Source organism: Silene latifolia, chromosome 2 (genome assembly GCF_048544455.1).
Source record: "Silene latifolia isolate original U9 population chromosome 2, ASM4854445v1, whole genome shotgun sequence".
Taxonomy (NCBI): Eukaryota; Viridiplantae; Streptophyta; class Magnoliopsida; order Caryophyllales; family Caryophyllaceae; genus Silene; species Silene latifolia.
Window position 1 is genome coordinate 96,565,683 of NC_133527.1, and position 13,255 is coordinate 96,578,937.

The 13,255-nt window shown below is 39.8% G+C and overlaps 1 non-coding gene across 1 annotated transcript; it reads right to left on the reverse strand.

Annotated features, from left to right (window-relative positions):
* Positions 1-2,353: 2,353 nt before the first annotated feature.
* Positions 2,354-2,460, reverse strand: LOC141645675 (small nucleolar RNA R71). The gene has a single exon (XR_012545152.1). It is a non-coding gene; the product is annotated as a small nucleolar RNA R71 (small nucleolar RNA).
* Between the last annotated feature and the right edge of the window lie 10,795 nt (positions 2,461-13,255).

Below are 13,255 nucleotides of genomic sequence, written 5' to 3' on the forward strand. Positions count from 1 at the left end.
GCCAAAATTTGATACCCGTCGTTGTGAGTACCAAAAATAAGATTTATAATTCCTATTAAAACTAACCTAGGCTAGTGGTAACAGGGTCGAACCACAGAGAGGCAGGGGAGTTATAATTGCTTTTATTTCAGTCTATCGGTAACAATTGTGGGGGTTTTGATATGGAAAGGATCTAAGTCTAAATGCGAAAATAAAAGAGCAAATAACAAAAATAGATGTAAACTAATGACAAAAAGGAGCTAGGATGATCGGGTCACTACAGCTACGATGGCACATAAGTCTAGGTAAGTCTCGAACTACAGTCGTGGGTGATGGGGAAAACAAGTCCTCTCGGTCCATGTTAATTAGTGGCTACCTCTCGGCCTATGCTACTAATCCCTAAGTCTCATTAATACTAACTCTCGTTCTTGATTAATGAATCCTAATGCAAACTAAATTACATTATCTTTCGATCTAGCAATCTAGCCGTCTTAAATCGTTAATCTAAGTCCTTCCCTATCTTTCGATCTACGGGTTGGTCAAAACTAAGCATCTAACAAGTCTCCGCTAGGTCTCATTGATAGATATTGCACTTAACGATTCAACGAAGCAAATCAAACACGAAGTCAGTCGATCGACCAGCTACCCCAGTCGACCGACCAACTGACTCAGTCGATCGACCAGCTACCCCAGCCGATCGACCAAGCCCTAATCCGAGGGTCTCCTATTCGTATGCCATCTTCGCTAAGTTCGCCTACATCCTAGCAAAGGTATTTAGCTAGACATAAAGGAATTAATAACGAAAACTAAATTGATCACAAGCATAGAGAATTGCATAATTGAAATATTGAATGGATAAACTCGCATAAAACTATAACTAGGGCTTTGGGATTCTATCTAGCAAGAATAAATCTAACAAAGCAAAACTGTAAATAAAAGAATGGTAATTACCGAAGCAAAAGGCAAGAATTGAATCCGTAGCAAAGAACTTTATTAAAGAACCAATTTGATAAAGTAAACTAATGTAGCGAATGAATTCAGATCTAAACTAAGCTAATGAATGAATCATTCAAAGGTAGGCAGGGGTTACGTTAAATAAGAGAGTCACGTAAAACCCTACTCGAAAACCTAATTACAATTGGGCTTCTAATCTCGATCTTTTATTTTGCGTCAGACCCGTTGTTCAGTCGATCGACCATAAGCATCAGTCGATCGACTAAGTAGCAGCGAACAGTAGCTACTGGAACCCGTGGGGTGGTCTATTGACTACTTGTACCAGTCGATCGACCAAGAGTGCTGTACAGAATAGCATTCTGACGATTCCTGCAGCGCGCACCGATCTTAAAACAGCTGCCATTTCTTCGTTACTTGGTCAAATCAAGCGTTCTACGCGGCGTTGGAAAGCTAAGAGGATAAGCTTTCACCTCCAATTGGAATCACTCGATTATCTGCTTTAGAACTCGAGATATAGCCATCTGAATCAGGCTGCAATGTCGAGAAGCACTTCTTTGCTTCTTAAACTCGTACGCACCCTTGCTTTTGCTATCTTTAGGCCTTGAAACGCGCACCAAGCTCATTCCTCGAGTCAATACTTCATGTCAAATGCAATGTCAATTACTTGGGGATGGATTCGGCTCGATTTCCGCTCAATTCTTCATAATTCTGCAATAATAGACAAAAACACGAAAGTAGAGGAAAATAGGGAAATAATGGCATATATTGCACATTTGGGCTCTGAAATGCGTGTAGAATAAAGTGTGAAACATCATATTTTAGACACGCATCAAGTTGTTTGATATTTTGCATGTCTAGAAGGTCACAAGGTGATTTGTTACCTTTTGACCGTGAAATCGAAAGAACCTTGACGAATAATAGGAGACTTGTTAGGAGGAATTTGAGAGGTGTTGGTGAAGTTGTTCAACCCACTAGTGAGTTTGTCAATCCTTTCGCAATAGAAGGAGAAGAAAACCCATTACACAATATCCCACAAAATCCACCTACAATGCCTAAATTCTCGTCACACTCTATACCCACCGAGGAGAATCTACCAAATGGTACTCCTACACCGCAACATCTCACCGGTAATTTTATTGCCAAGTCCGCCTTCATCCAGCTAGTTGAGAGGAGCCAATTCGGGGGAATGCCTAGTGAGGACCCTCATTCTCATATGGAAACCTTTTGCGATTATTGTGATGCTATCTCTCAAACGGGCGTGACTCAAGACCAAATAAGATGGGTCTTATTTCCTTTTTCGTTAATCGGCACCGCAAAGCAATGGTTGAAGGGCCTTGATAAGGCCACCCTTGGAATAGATTCTTGGAAGAAGTTAGCTCTAGCTTTCTACAAAAAATTCTACCCGCCGGAAAAGACTAACATGCTAAGAGCTCAAATTACGGGTTTTAAGCAAAGGGATGAAGAATCTTTGTATGAAGCTTGGGAGCGGTTCAAAGGTGTTTGTCGCTCATGTCCTCACCATGGACTTAGCGAATGGTTTTTAGTGCAACAATTTTGGAATGGTTTATATGAAGATTCAAGGAACATTCTCAATATGGGATCAAATGGAATGTTCACCGAAGTTGATGACAATCAAACATGGAACAAGATTGAGGAAATGGCGGTCTATAATTCACAATATAGTAGACCTCGCAAGGCTACTAGAGGAGGAAAGCATGAAGTGGACTCCGTTACTCAATTGGGTGCTCAACTTTGTGCTCACATTGACACAATCAACTTGAAGTTTGAACAACCTATGGCTAGACTTGAGGAAAACTCAAAAACATCAAAGCATCATGTCAATGCCATGACGGCATCCTCATCAATCCCAAGTGGGATATGTGAGAATTGTGGAACTTTGGGTCATGACCCAAGTGAGTGTAGGGGAACAACCGAACAAGTTAATGCTTTCCAAGCTTACAAAAGTGGTACCCCTTATTCAAATTTTTACAATGAAAACACCAAGTTCCATCCAAATCTCTCATACAAAAGCCAAAATGTTCAAAATCCTCAAACAACATACACTCCACCACCCATGAGGAACCAAAATCAAAGACCCTTTTACAATCAAAACCAAGGTTACCAAAATCAAAATCCATACAATCACCAAAATGACCAAGGTTTTGATGTCCAAAAAGCGGTCCTCCAAATGCAAAAGAATCAACAAGAATTTTTCACTCAAATGCAAAAAGATAGCCAAGCAAAAGACACCACCATCAACAACATTCTAGCTCACACCAAGATGTTGGAAACACAATTGACTCAACTAGCATCTTCAAGCTCACAAAGACAAAAGGGGCAATTACCACCTCAAAGTAATCCCCCTAGACATGAAACGGTTAGTGCCATTCACTTGAGAAGTGGTACAAGATATGAAGCAATCAAGAAGCAAGTTGAGGATGAAGTTGTGAAAGCTAGTGAAAAGGAAGAAATTGTGCAAAGCCCCAAAGAAGGGGAATCATCAAAAGAAGAAAGTTCAAAGAAAAATGAAGACAAAGCCAAAGAGAAGGAGCCCATTGTGATTAGACTTCCTTTTCCAAGTCGTCAAGCCAAGCCCAAATTTGATGATCAACTTGGAAAGTTCATGGAGATTGTGAAGAACTTAGAAGTCTCAATTCCTTTCACGGAATTAATCAATCACGTACCGGTCTATGCAAAGTACATGAAAGATATCCTCACAAAGAAGAAGTCGATCCGGAAACTTGAGACTATCGCCTTCACTAAGGTGAGTAGTGCAATACTTCAAGGGAGTTCACCTCCAAAGTTAAAGGATCCGGGAAGCTTCTCAATACCGTGTACCATTGGCGACACGACGATCAACAAAGCCTTATGTGATCTAGGGGCTAGTGTGAGTGTCATGCCGTACTCGGTGAGTAAAAGGTTGGGAATGGGAGAGCTTAAATGCACCAATATCACACTCCAAATGGCCGATAGATCGACGAAGACACCATTAGGGATATGGGAAGATGTCCCCGTGCGAATTGGGAAGTTTTTCATCCCGGTGGACTTTGTCATTGTTGATATGGAGGAAGATTCCAACATTCCAATCATCTTAGGAAGACCTTTCCTACACACCGCGGGTGCGGTGATTGATGTGAAACATGGAGAGCTCACTCTAGAAGTGGGAGATGAAAGCATAACTTTTAATCTTGACAAGACCATGAGAGCTCCTCGTTTGCATGAACCATGTTTCATGATTGATCATTATAGCCGGAAAGATGAAAGGAAGAAATCGGAACTCCAATGGAGGAAGAAAGTTGAAGATGCTCCATTCAAAGAGCAAGTGAATTATGACAAGGAGAGCTTGCAAAGCTCATCAAAATCAACGAAGGAAGAAGAGGATGGCCTCATTGGCCAAGAGAAGAAATTGGGAGAGTTGTCTCCATCTAAGCAAGAGATTTTCAATGATCAACTCAATGAAGTTTGTGGTCTTTGGGACGACGAGTTTGAAGGGATTTTTAATCCCTACATTGGGCATGCCATCGATCATGATCAACAACAAGGGGCACGGTCTATTGAGGACCTCTACCATAACAATGAACAAGCTTTTGATTACTTTTTCAAGGTGTTGAGCAACATCAACAACACCTTGAACATGCCCCCTTGACATCTCATCAAGAATGAGAGTTTGGTGGAGTCCTCCCTAAACCACCACTTGTAAATATTTCTAACTCCCTAACTTACATTTCAATTCTCGTATTGCATTTTTGTCATTTTTGGATTTTTATTTACTTTGATCAAAATAATTGTCATATAAGAGAAAAGTGAGGGAGGGACTAACAATTTTAATTGATGTGTAGTGCTTTACCTTAGTGTGGGGATGGAAATTGCCTAGGCTATTCATGCCTTAGTAGTGCCCCCACAATGAAGAACACAAGAAATGAAGAAGAATGGAAGAATGGTAAAGGGAAATGCAATGTGCACGAATGAAGTGAATCCGGGTACAAAGGACCAGAATCCGAGCGGATTCCTGAGAATCCGCCCGTCTTCAAGAATCCGAGCGTCCTGCTGAGAAGACGCCCGTCCTGAGCTGAGCTGAAATTGATAATTTCTTGACTGTTGAAGAATCCGAGCGTATTTCTGGAAAGACGCCCGTCTCATAGAATCCGTCCGTCTTGTGAACAAGACGCCCGTCTTTGCAAACAAGAAAACAAAGAAATTTCTCTCGGACTAGAATCCGTCCGTCTGCCGCAAATCCGCCCGTCCCTACACGGAAAGAATCCGAGCGGATTCCACGAGAATCCGCCCGTCTTTAGGCGAGCTTCGAAAATTTTGAAGGCTGCGAAATCCGCACGGATTGTGCCTAATCCGCACGGATTGCCCCTGCGTTTTCGAAAATTTCGACTTCTTCAAATACCCTCCCACCTTCATTCATTCATTCATTCATTCATAAACACTACCCTAAACATCAAAACCCTCATCCTCTCCATCACAAAAACAAAAACCCTCAACAAAATCCACCAAAATCAAATCAAACCATCATTCAAACAACAAATCAATCACTCCATCTTCAATAAAAATCAAACCCAAGAACAAATTCTTCAACCTTTGAGTCGATTTTTGATTTCATAAAGGCAAAGCCTTTCACCTTCAAATCGATTTGGGCATTCTACAAATTGAAGATTTTTGATTCTTTTCTTGGTTAGTTCATCAAATGGCAAGGACAAAGGGTGCAACAAAGGCAACAAAGGCACCAAAGGCAAAGGCTCTCTCTCAAAGGCAAAAAGCTCTCCAAACAAAGAAAGCTTTGGCAATGGTGGTAGCAACACCAAACTTGGAAGTAGAACAACAACAACAAACTTCTATGGGAGCATCACCTTCTACTCCGTAATCGATCAACTCTTGCATTATCCTAAAGTAACTTTTATTTCCGATACCCATAGAAAGACATTTGCCAAGTTTGCTATGAAATCAATTCAATCCACCAAATTCATATGTAAAGATGCTTTGGAGAAATTGGGTGTTCTTGAACAAACAAAAGCCTTTTTCAATGCCATGGGTTTGAAGAAATTGTTTGAAACAAAGGAATTGACATACCCTTCCCTTGTCTTGGAATTCTTAAGTTCTTTAAAAGTCACCAAAGTTGAGAATAGGGAAAATCTTGAGTTTCGTCTAGTTAACATTAGTAGACGCATTACCTTTAAGGAATTGGGTGAAATTTTGGGTCTTAGCGATGAATCGAGATACTTTAAGCATTATGGAAAGTATGACCCCGAGCCGCTTTGGGAGGCAATCTCCGGGAAGAAATTTGATGATTTTCATGCTTGTCGTGCTCTTTTGGTCCATCATCCGGGCATAAGAGTATGGCACAAAGTTGTGGGAAATACCATAATTGCTAGGAAAGACACCAATCATTTCACAAGACTTGATTTTATTCTCCTTGAATCGGCTTTGAATATCGGAAGAATCCATACCAAGCCTTTCAATTCTTTGAGGCTATTGGTTGATAAATGGCTCCATGTTGATAGTGGGAAGAAGGGTACAACCGTTATTGTTAATGGCGGCCTAGTCACGGTCCTAGCCAAGCACTTTGATCCTAATTTCAATAAGGATAGCAAGTACAAGGCAAAGGAAGGTGGCCATCTTATTGATATGCCTATGATGATTAACAAGTTCAAGTGGGTTGCTCAAAACCCCCTTGACACCAAGTGTGGATGGCTAACTAGTGAGGCTCGATCATTCACTTTACCCGCGAAGATTTGTCGTCTAAGTGTCCACCGGACCAACTATCTACTTCCCCTATCCGAAGAAGCCGAGTACATCATTCAACAACAAAAGGGTGATCATGAAACCCCCTCCTCTTCCATTGTTATACCACCTTACCCCTTTGTGTATGAAGAGTTCAAACCGCAAGGAGTTGAAATTGGGAAAGACTATGTCACTCTTCTTATGCAAGCCATGCACAAGAAAGCTTATGAAGATCGGAAGAATGCTTATTTGGCTCAATATCCTCCCCTCTTACATTTAGCTAGGCAAGGACTCCTTGATCCATCTTGTCCTTTGCCTAGTTGGGCGGATAAAGAAGCCTTATTTCCGGGTGCATCTAGGGACGTGGTGGAAGACAATGAGGTTGTTGGAAATGGTGAAGAAATTGATGATAATATTGAGGAAGAAGCAAGTGGAGATGGAGAAAGAGATGGTGAAGATGATGATGAGCAAGATAATGAAGAAAGTGATGAAGAAAGTGCCAAGGAAAGTGGCAATGTGACCACTTCTCATGAGGGAAGTGATGATGATGATAGCATGATGGAAGACTAGCCTTGGAGACTCCTACACTCCCATGGTTTGTCTATATCTCTTTGTATTTTATTTCATTTTGATCATTGTTGGTTTAGTCCTAGCAACATCAAAGGACTCACACCTCGGTACCATTGAGGTTTTCTTTATTGTTCCCATTTGTAAAATCCAAAATGACAATCTAGTTTCATGCATAGCATAGTGTGTGCATGAACTATACCCATCCTTGACATTAGCAATAGTGTCTTATTTGGTTTGGGGAAGTTAATGCATACACAACGGGAGGTAATCTAAATTATCCTCTCCGTCATAACAAAAACCATGCATCATGTAGTATAGCTTAGTGTAGAATTGCATTTAGTATAGAAATCACGCATCATCTTTGCATAATTTCCATCATTTTGGCCATTGAGGACAATGCCCATATTAGTGTGGGGATGGGAATTCTAACACTTAACTTTTATTCAAAAACCCATAAAAATTGAAAAATTTCAAAAATCATAAAAATTGAAAAAATTGAAAAACCAAAAACAAGTTCATTTCCTTTGTATATATTGTCTTGTATATATTGTGTTTGTTTATCCTTGTTCACTTTGATTGACTACGCCACATCCGAGACATGAGGATATTGAAGACCGCATGGTATGATCTTTCCAATCTCCTTTTTCCTCTTTATGTTAATGACTATGTGGCTTTATTTTGATTGATGCGGTAAAACAATGTGAACTTAGGATTGCATTTAGTTTATATGCCATATTAGTTGGTAGAATCATTTGCATTAGGATGTGTATATGTTAGTTGCATCATGGCATGTAGTTTGCATGGTTGGAAAATTTTTGTGAAACCGTCTATTTGGGAAGCTTGACAAGTGTATATAGGCCCTAGTAGATGCTTTTTATTCTTAAGACTTTGCTTGTTAGAATGCTTGTAAAACACCCTAGGATGTGTCATGCTAGTATCCTTTGACCCATGGTTTAAGGCCGAGTCAAGAGTACCTTGTGGTGTGATAACTCCTTGGCTACCGTTTATTCCACGGTGACCCTTGAAACCATGCATAACTCTATCATTCATCCATGTTCTACCATACTTTTGTCGTCAAAGGGAATGGGCACAAAAACAAATCAATTTGAGTTCAATGAAATGAAAAGTGAAAGAAAGTTTGCAAAAATGCATCAAAAGAAAAGAGGAGCAAAAATAGACTCCTAAAGCTTCAAAAATAAGGCACCCTCCCTACATATGGGGTGACTTTGAAAATGTTCAAAAAGAAATGCAAAGAAATGCAAAAAGTTGTCAAGTGTTGAAAATGCCAAAAATCAAAAGAAATGGCAAGGAAAGTGTTCTCAAATGTTATATGCCACAAGAAATTGGGGGGAAAACAAAAAAAACAAAAGCAAACTCCCAAAATGAAACTCAAATTCTATCGATCCCTTTATCCACCGTATCCATTTTTGTGCATGGTAGAGAGGGGACGACCCTTCTTCTTGTCTAGGCAAGAGGGGGAATTCCGCGATCCTCCAGTGTTTCTAACACCATAGGGAGTCCATTCTTGACGAAAGCATTTAACGATTGAGGACAAAGGTACCCTAGCTTGACACAACTTGGAGGTGATTTATTGGTATCCTTCTAGGCTTAGTAGTTTGAACAAATTGCATCTATGAAGGATTGTGTACCCTTGAATTGCTTCCCTTGTAGATAATTTCCGCCACTTAGATGAGGAAAGTGGCTATTCTTTTTGTAGATGCATCCATTATGTGATTTTATATGCTTTAATGCTTGGATGTGTCGCCATTTTGGCAAGACCCACCTTGCCTTGCAAGAAGGCATCCTACCTCATGGTTGTCTTGTTGTGAGTTGAAGGGGCGGAGTGAGACCCGCTAATTGTCTCATATCGGCTATTATTATTAGGATAGGTTAGTTTTGGTCCTAGTCTTTGTCACCTCTTTACTCGGGACGAGCAAAGGTTCGGTTTGGGGATATTTGATGTGACCATAATTGGCGCATATTTAGCCCCCGAATTACCATTGTTTCCATGCTTTTTAGTGCCTATTTGGGTCATTTCTTATCTTTAGTTCTTTGTTTTGCATATTCTTTGAGATTTTGATCCCTTGGTAGGAAAGGAGTAAGAATCTTGCATTTTCATGGCAAAACGAGGCTAAATTGATTGTATTCAATGACCAAGCATCAAGAAGAGACAAGACTAGAAGGCCTTTGTACATATCATAGTAGAAGAACAATGTTGAGAAAGGATCCTTGCGTCCCCAAGGAAATCCCCAAGGAATTTATGAAGAAAAGGGAAGAAAAAGAAGAAGAATTGACGCTGACCAACAATCCGAACGGATTGCGGACAAATCCGTCCGTCCAGTCAAAGATCAACAATCCGAGCGTCCCCCCCTTGAATCCGCTCGGATTCCCCAAAGACAATCCGAGCGTCCCTCTCCTGAATCCGCTCGGATTGCCCAGCCCAAATCCGGCCGTCCCGACTCTAATCGCACGGATTTCAGTACAGCACGGATTTCATTCTTCAAGCTACGAAAAGAGAAGCCCTTCTCTCAGAAAATACCGGGTCCTCCTTGCTCAACTTAAAAAGTGTAATTACTAAATTAGCCTTAGTTAACCCTAATGCATCCTCCCTAATTTTCACTATAAATACCCCATTAGGCTAATTAGAGGAGCATGTTCTTCTTATCAATAATTAGTGTAGTTAATATCAATCAAATCTCTCTTCAATATTGTAATCAAGTATTAATCAAGTTTTAATCCAAGTTTTAGTTCCTTAATCTCTCTCTTGTTCTTCCTTTATTTTGGGTAATTGAAGATTATTTGGGTTATTATTGGGAGATTGACAACCTCTCAATCTAGGATTCAAGTACTTCTATTATTCTTGCTTTATTATTGGAATCATTAGTAGGTATAATCTCTTAATCCCTTTTTAATTATTGTTAATTACTTTCATTTATTCATCATGTTTCATTATGTTAGTATGATTGACAACCTTTCTAGCACGATCAACATGATAATGAGTGAGTAGTCTCTTAGCTAGGGTTTAATGGGTGATTAGGGAAACCAACATGGGGAATGATTCATGCTTAAATCAATATGCTTTCATATCTTATTTGCTTGCTTGTTTTGATCTTAATACATGCACATGTTATATTTGATGAAATGCTAAGCCTATGAATCCTTGCATTTACTATCATCTTCTATCCTTTCAACTTGACTTGTAAGACATAACCCAACTCGAGTCTTGTTAGACCATGCATGTGTTGAGTAGGAAAGATTAAGTCGACTTGTAGGTGTTGTACAATCTAATCGATTCGGCTCCGGGACCCAAACTTTCCTAGGATTGTAAGATATAACCCAACTCAATCCATCACAACAATAATTGCTTGCTTATAATTTGAGAACATGTTTGTATGATCATATCCCATGATTTCCCTATGAACCCATGACACCCTAGTGCTTTTAATCAATTGTTTACACCCCTTATTTTATCTTGCTAGTTTATTTTCATTGCTATTTTAGTTTAGTGACCTTCTACATCAACCCAATTTGTGACACCCCCTAAGACACTACTAGTTACAATAGAATTCTCATTTCAATACCCGTCCCTTGGGATCCGACCTTTACTTGCCTCTTTACTAATTGTAGAGTTGTTTGTGAAGTATAAATTGTGTTTTGTATCGACCATTGACCAACGACCACATATACTTAATTGTGAACACGAAATGGCCTCGATCAGTCCACTATCCAAAGTTTCTGAGTAAGAGGTGAAGGTACGTATTGGGAAGCCCTTTAATCAGACACCCAATCCTGCCCGCGTTTAGCGGCCTCTACTGATCGATCTTGGTTGGTTGAATGCAAAAGTTGATAAAACGGTTTAAATGCATGAATGCTCATCCAATGATTTAAACCTAACATGTGAGAGCATTCTAAGTCGGTTGATTTAATCCAAGTATCAAGTATAAGATGTCGAGTTGGATTAATGATTGATTTGCATGCAAGACGGAAATTAAACATCCATTTACCGTATTAGGTTTAGGGTGCATAACACGATCCATTTGTCTTAGTAAGGCATTTTGCAAATATGGTTTGAATAGTCATCTGATCCGTCCTATATCCGGGTCAACCGGAGTCGGGATCATCCTGGACTAATGCTGGAAGGGAACAGGCCCTGTACCAGACGGCTATAAGAGGCGCGAGCCAGCCGGCGGTGTAAGGGGCCTCCCTCTGGTTTTGAAAATGAGAAAGAAAAGGCCTGCTTGAGGCACGGGTTAGCCAACGGTTGTATCCCGTGTTCTGACTATTTAGAAAACGTTATAAAACGTGTTAAAAATGGGTATTTGAACCCGGTTTGATTTTGAAAGGGTCGTTTAGACCGCATTTGTTGATTTGAAGAACTAGACTCGAATAATCATCATTATTTGATAATCTTCGGTGTCGGGTTCGGTTTGACAAGCTTGACATTAATAGTTTTGAAAATGATTATGGACTAATCGTTTTAAGTCCATTTTGAATGTAATTTGTCGCTACTCATCATCGTACCCGAGTTAAAATCCGGCATGGTATGTATAACCAAGGATGACTTGGTGTTGGAGACTAATATGTTTGTTTGAAAAATGTAAAGAAATAAAATAAAAGGCTTTAAAATACCTCTTAAATGTCATTAACCAAATATTATCACCGAAACACGGATTTAACCGTCATGGTATGAGGAACCAAGGGTGAAAAATGCTTTATGGTTAAAACATGTGAAATGAAATAAAAAGGTTTCAAAAATACTTGAAATGTTAAAAACCGATTACAAATATGAAAAATGGATTAAGGGAAATGACGAGAACAAACACGGTTGATCTCTGGTCTGAGCACCCCATTTAGGCGCGAGCCTGTTGGCGACCTAAGGGGCTTCTGCCTCAGACCAAAAATCAGTTTTGGCTCGTTTATTCCATGTTTTGGTTCATGTTATGCATGTTTTACCAAACACGCGTAGGATTGTGACTTTAGAAGTCGAGTCCAGAATTTTAAGGGAGAAAAGAGGGGGCGGACACTTGCGTAACTCTCAAATGGGTGGCATTTGAGGGGTATTTATAGGAGAATGAGTGGTTGTGTGAGTTTAGAGCGACGTGGCCACCTGGGCTGCTCAAAGAGGCGTGAGCCACGTCGCGGCACTTCGAGTTGTGTTGTCACTATCACAACAAACGCAATCATGATTTGTTTTATCCTAGGTTTTGTAGTCACATGTTTGGTACTTGACCAACATGAATCCGGGAAAACTTAGCATAGAAGGCTTGGAGATATTTTGTTTTTTGTGGTTGACTCGGTTTGACTCGTTGTTGGAGTCGGGATTTGAATTTTCGAGTCGGTTTTTGGTCCGGTGTCGGTTTTGACTCTAGTTAGTGTCATTGCGACCCCGTCGTCGTGCATTAAACACTCCATGTATTTTTGAAATGTTTTGAAATGTTTTGTTTTCGTAATCGTTTTAAGTTTTCTGACGTAAAGTTGTACACAAACTGTCGATCAAACGCTGCGATCCCAAAACATGCTGTAGTCCGATAATCATCAGGTGTTTGTTGGAGTCTCAGTAGATACTGGGTATCTACATAACCCTAGCTCAACATATGGGTTAGACTTTAGGTTTTAAGAGAGGTTTTGTTGAAACCCTAATTAGTAGTAAGGTCCAACTCATAAGTCGACCCAACATGACTACTAATCAACGTCCAACATAAAACCAAACTCCGCACTAAACCGGGCTTTATTATATAAACACTTTTATAAAAACAATTAAAATAAACTTTAAACAATTTTCAAACAAATTTTGAAACATTATAAGTCGTGTATAATAAACTCAGCATCTCAATGTTATAGTAGAGGAGCTATAACATTGAGCTCTTTTACTAGTAATGTTATAGCTGCAAAGCTATAACTTTACCAATTCAAGAAACTCATTCTTGGTTATCATTACGAGATAATCACCTATACTATTCTAATCTTCAAGGAGATCTTCGAGTATAGGCTACGTCATCATCCAAGCTTGATTAATCTTTAGACG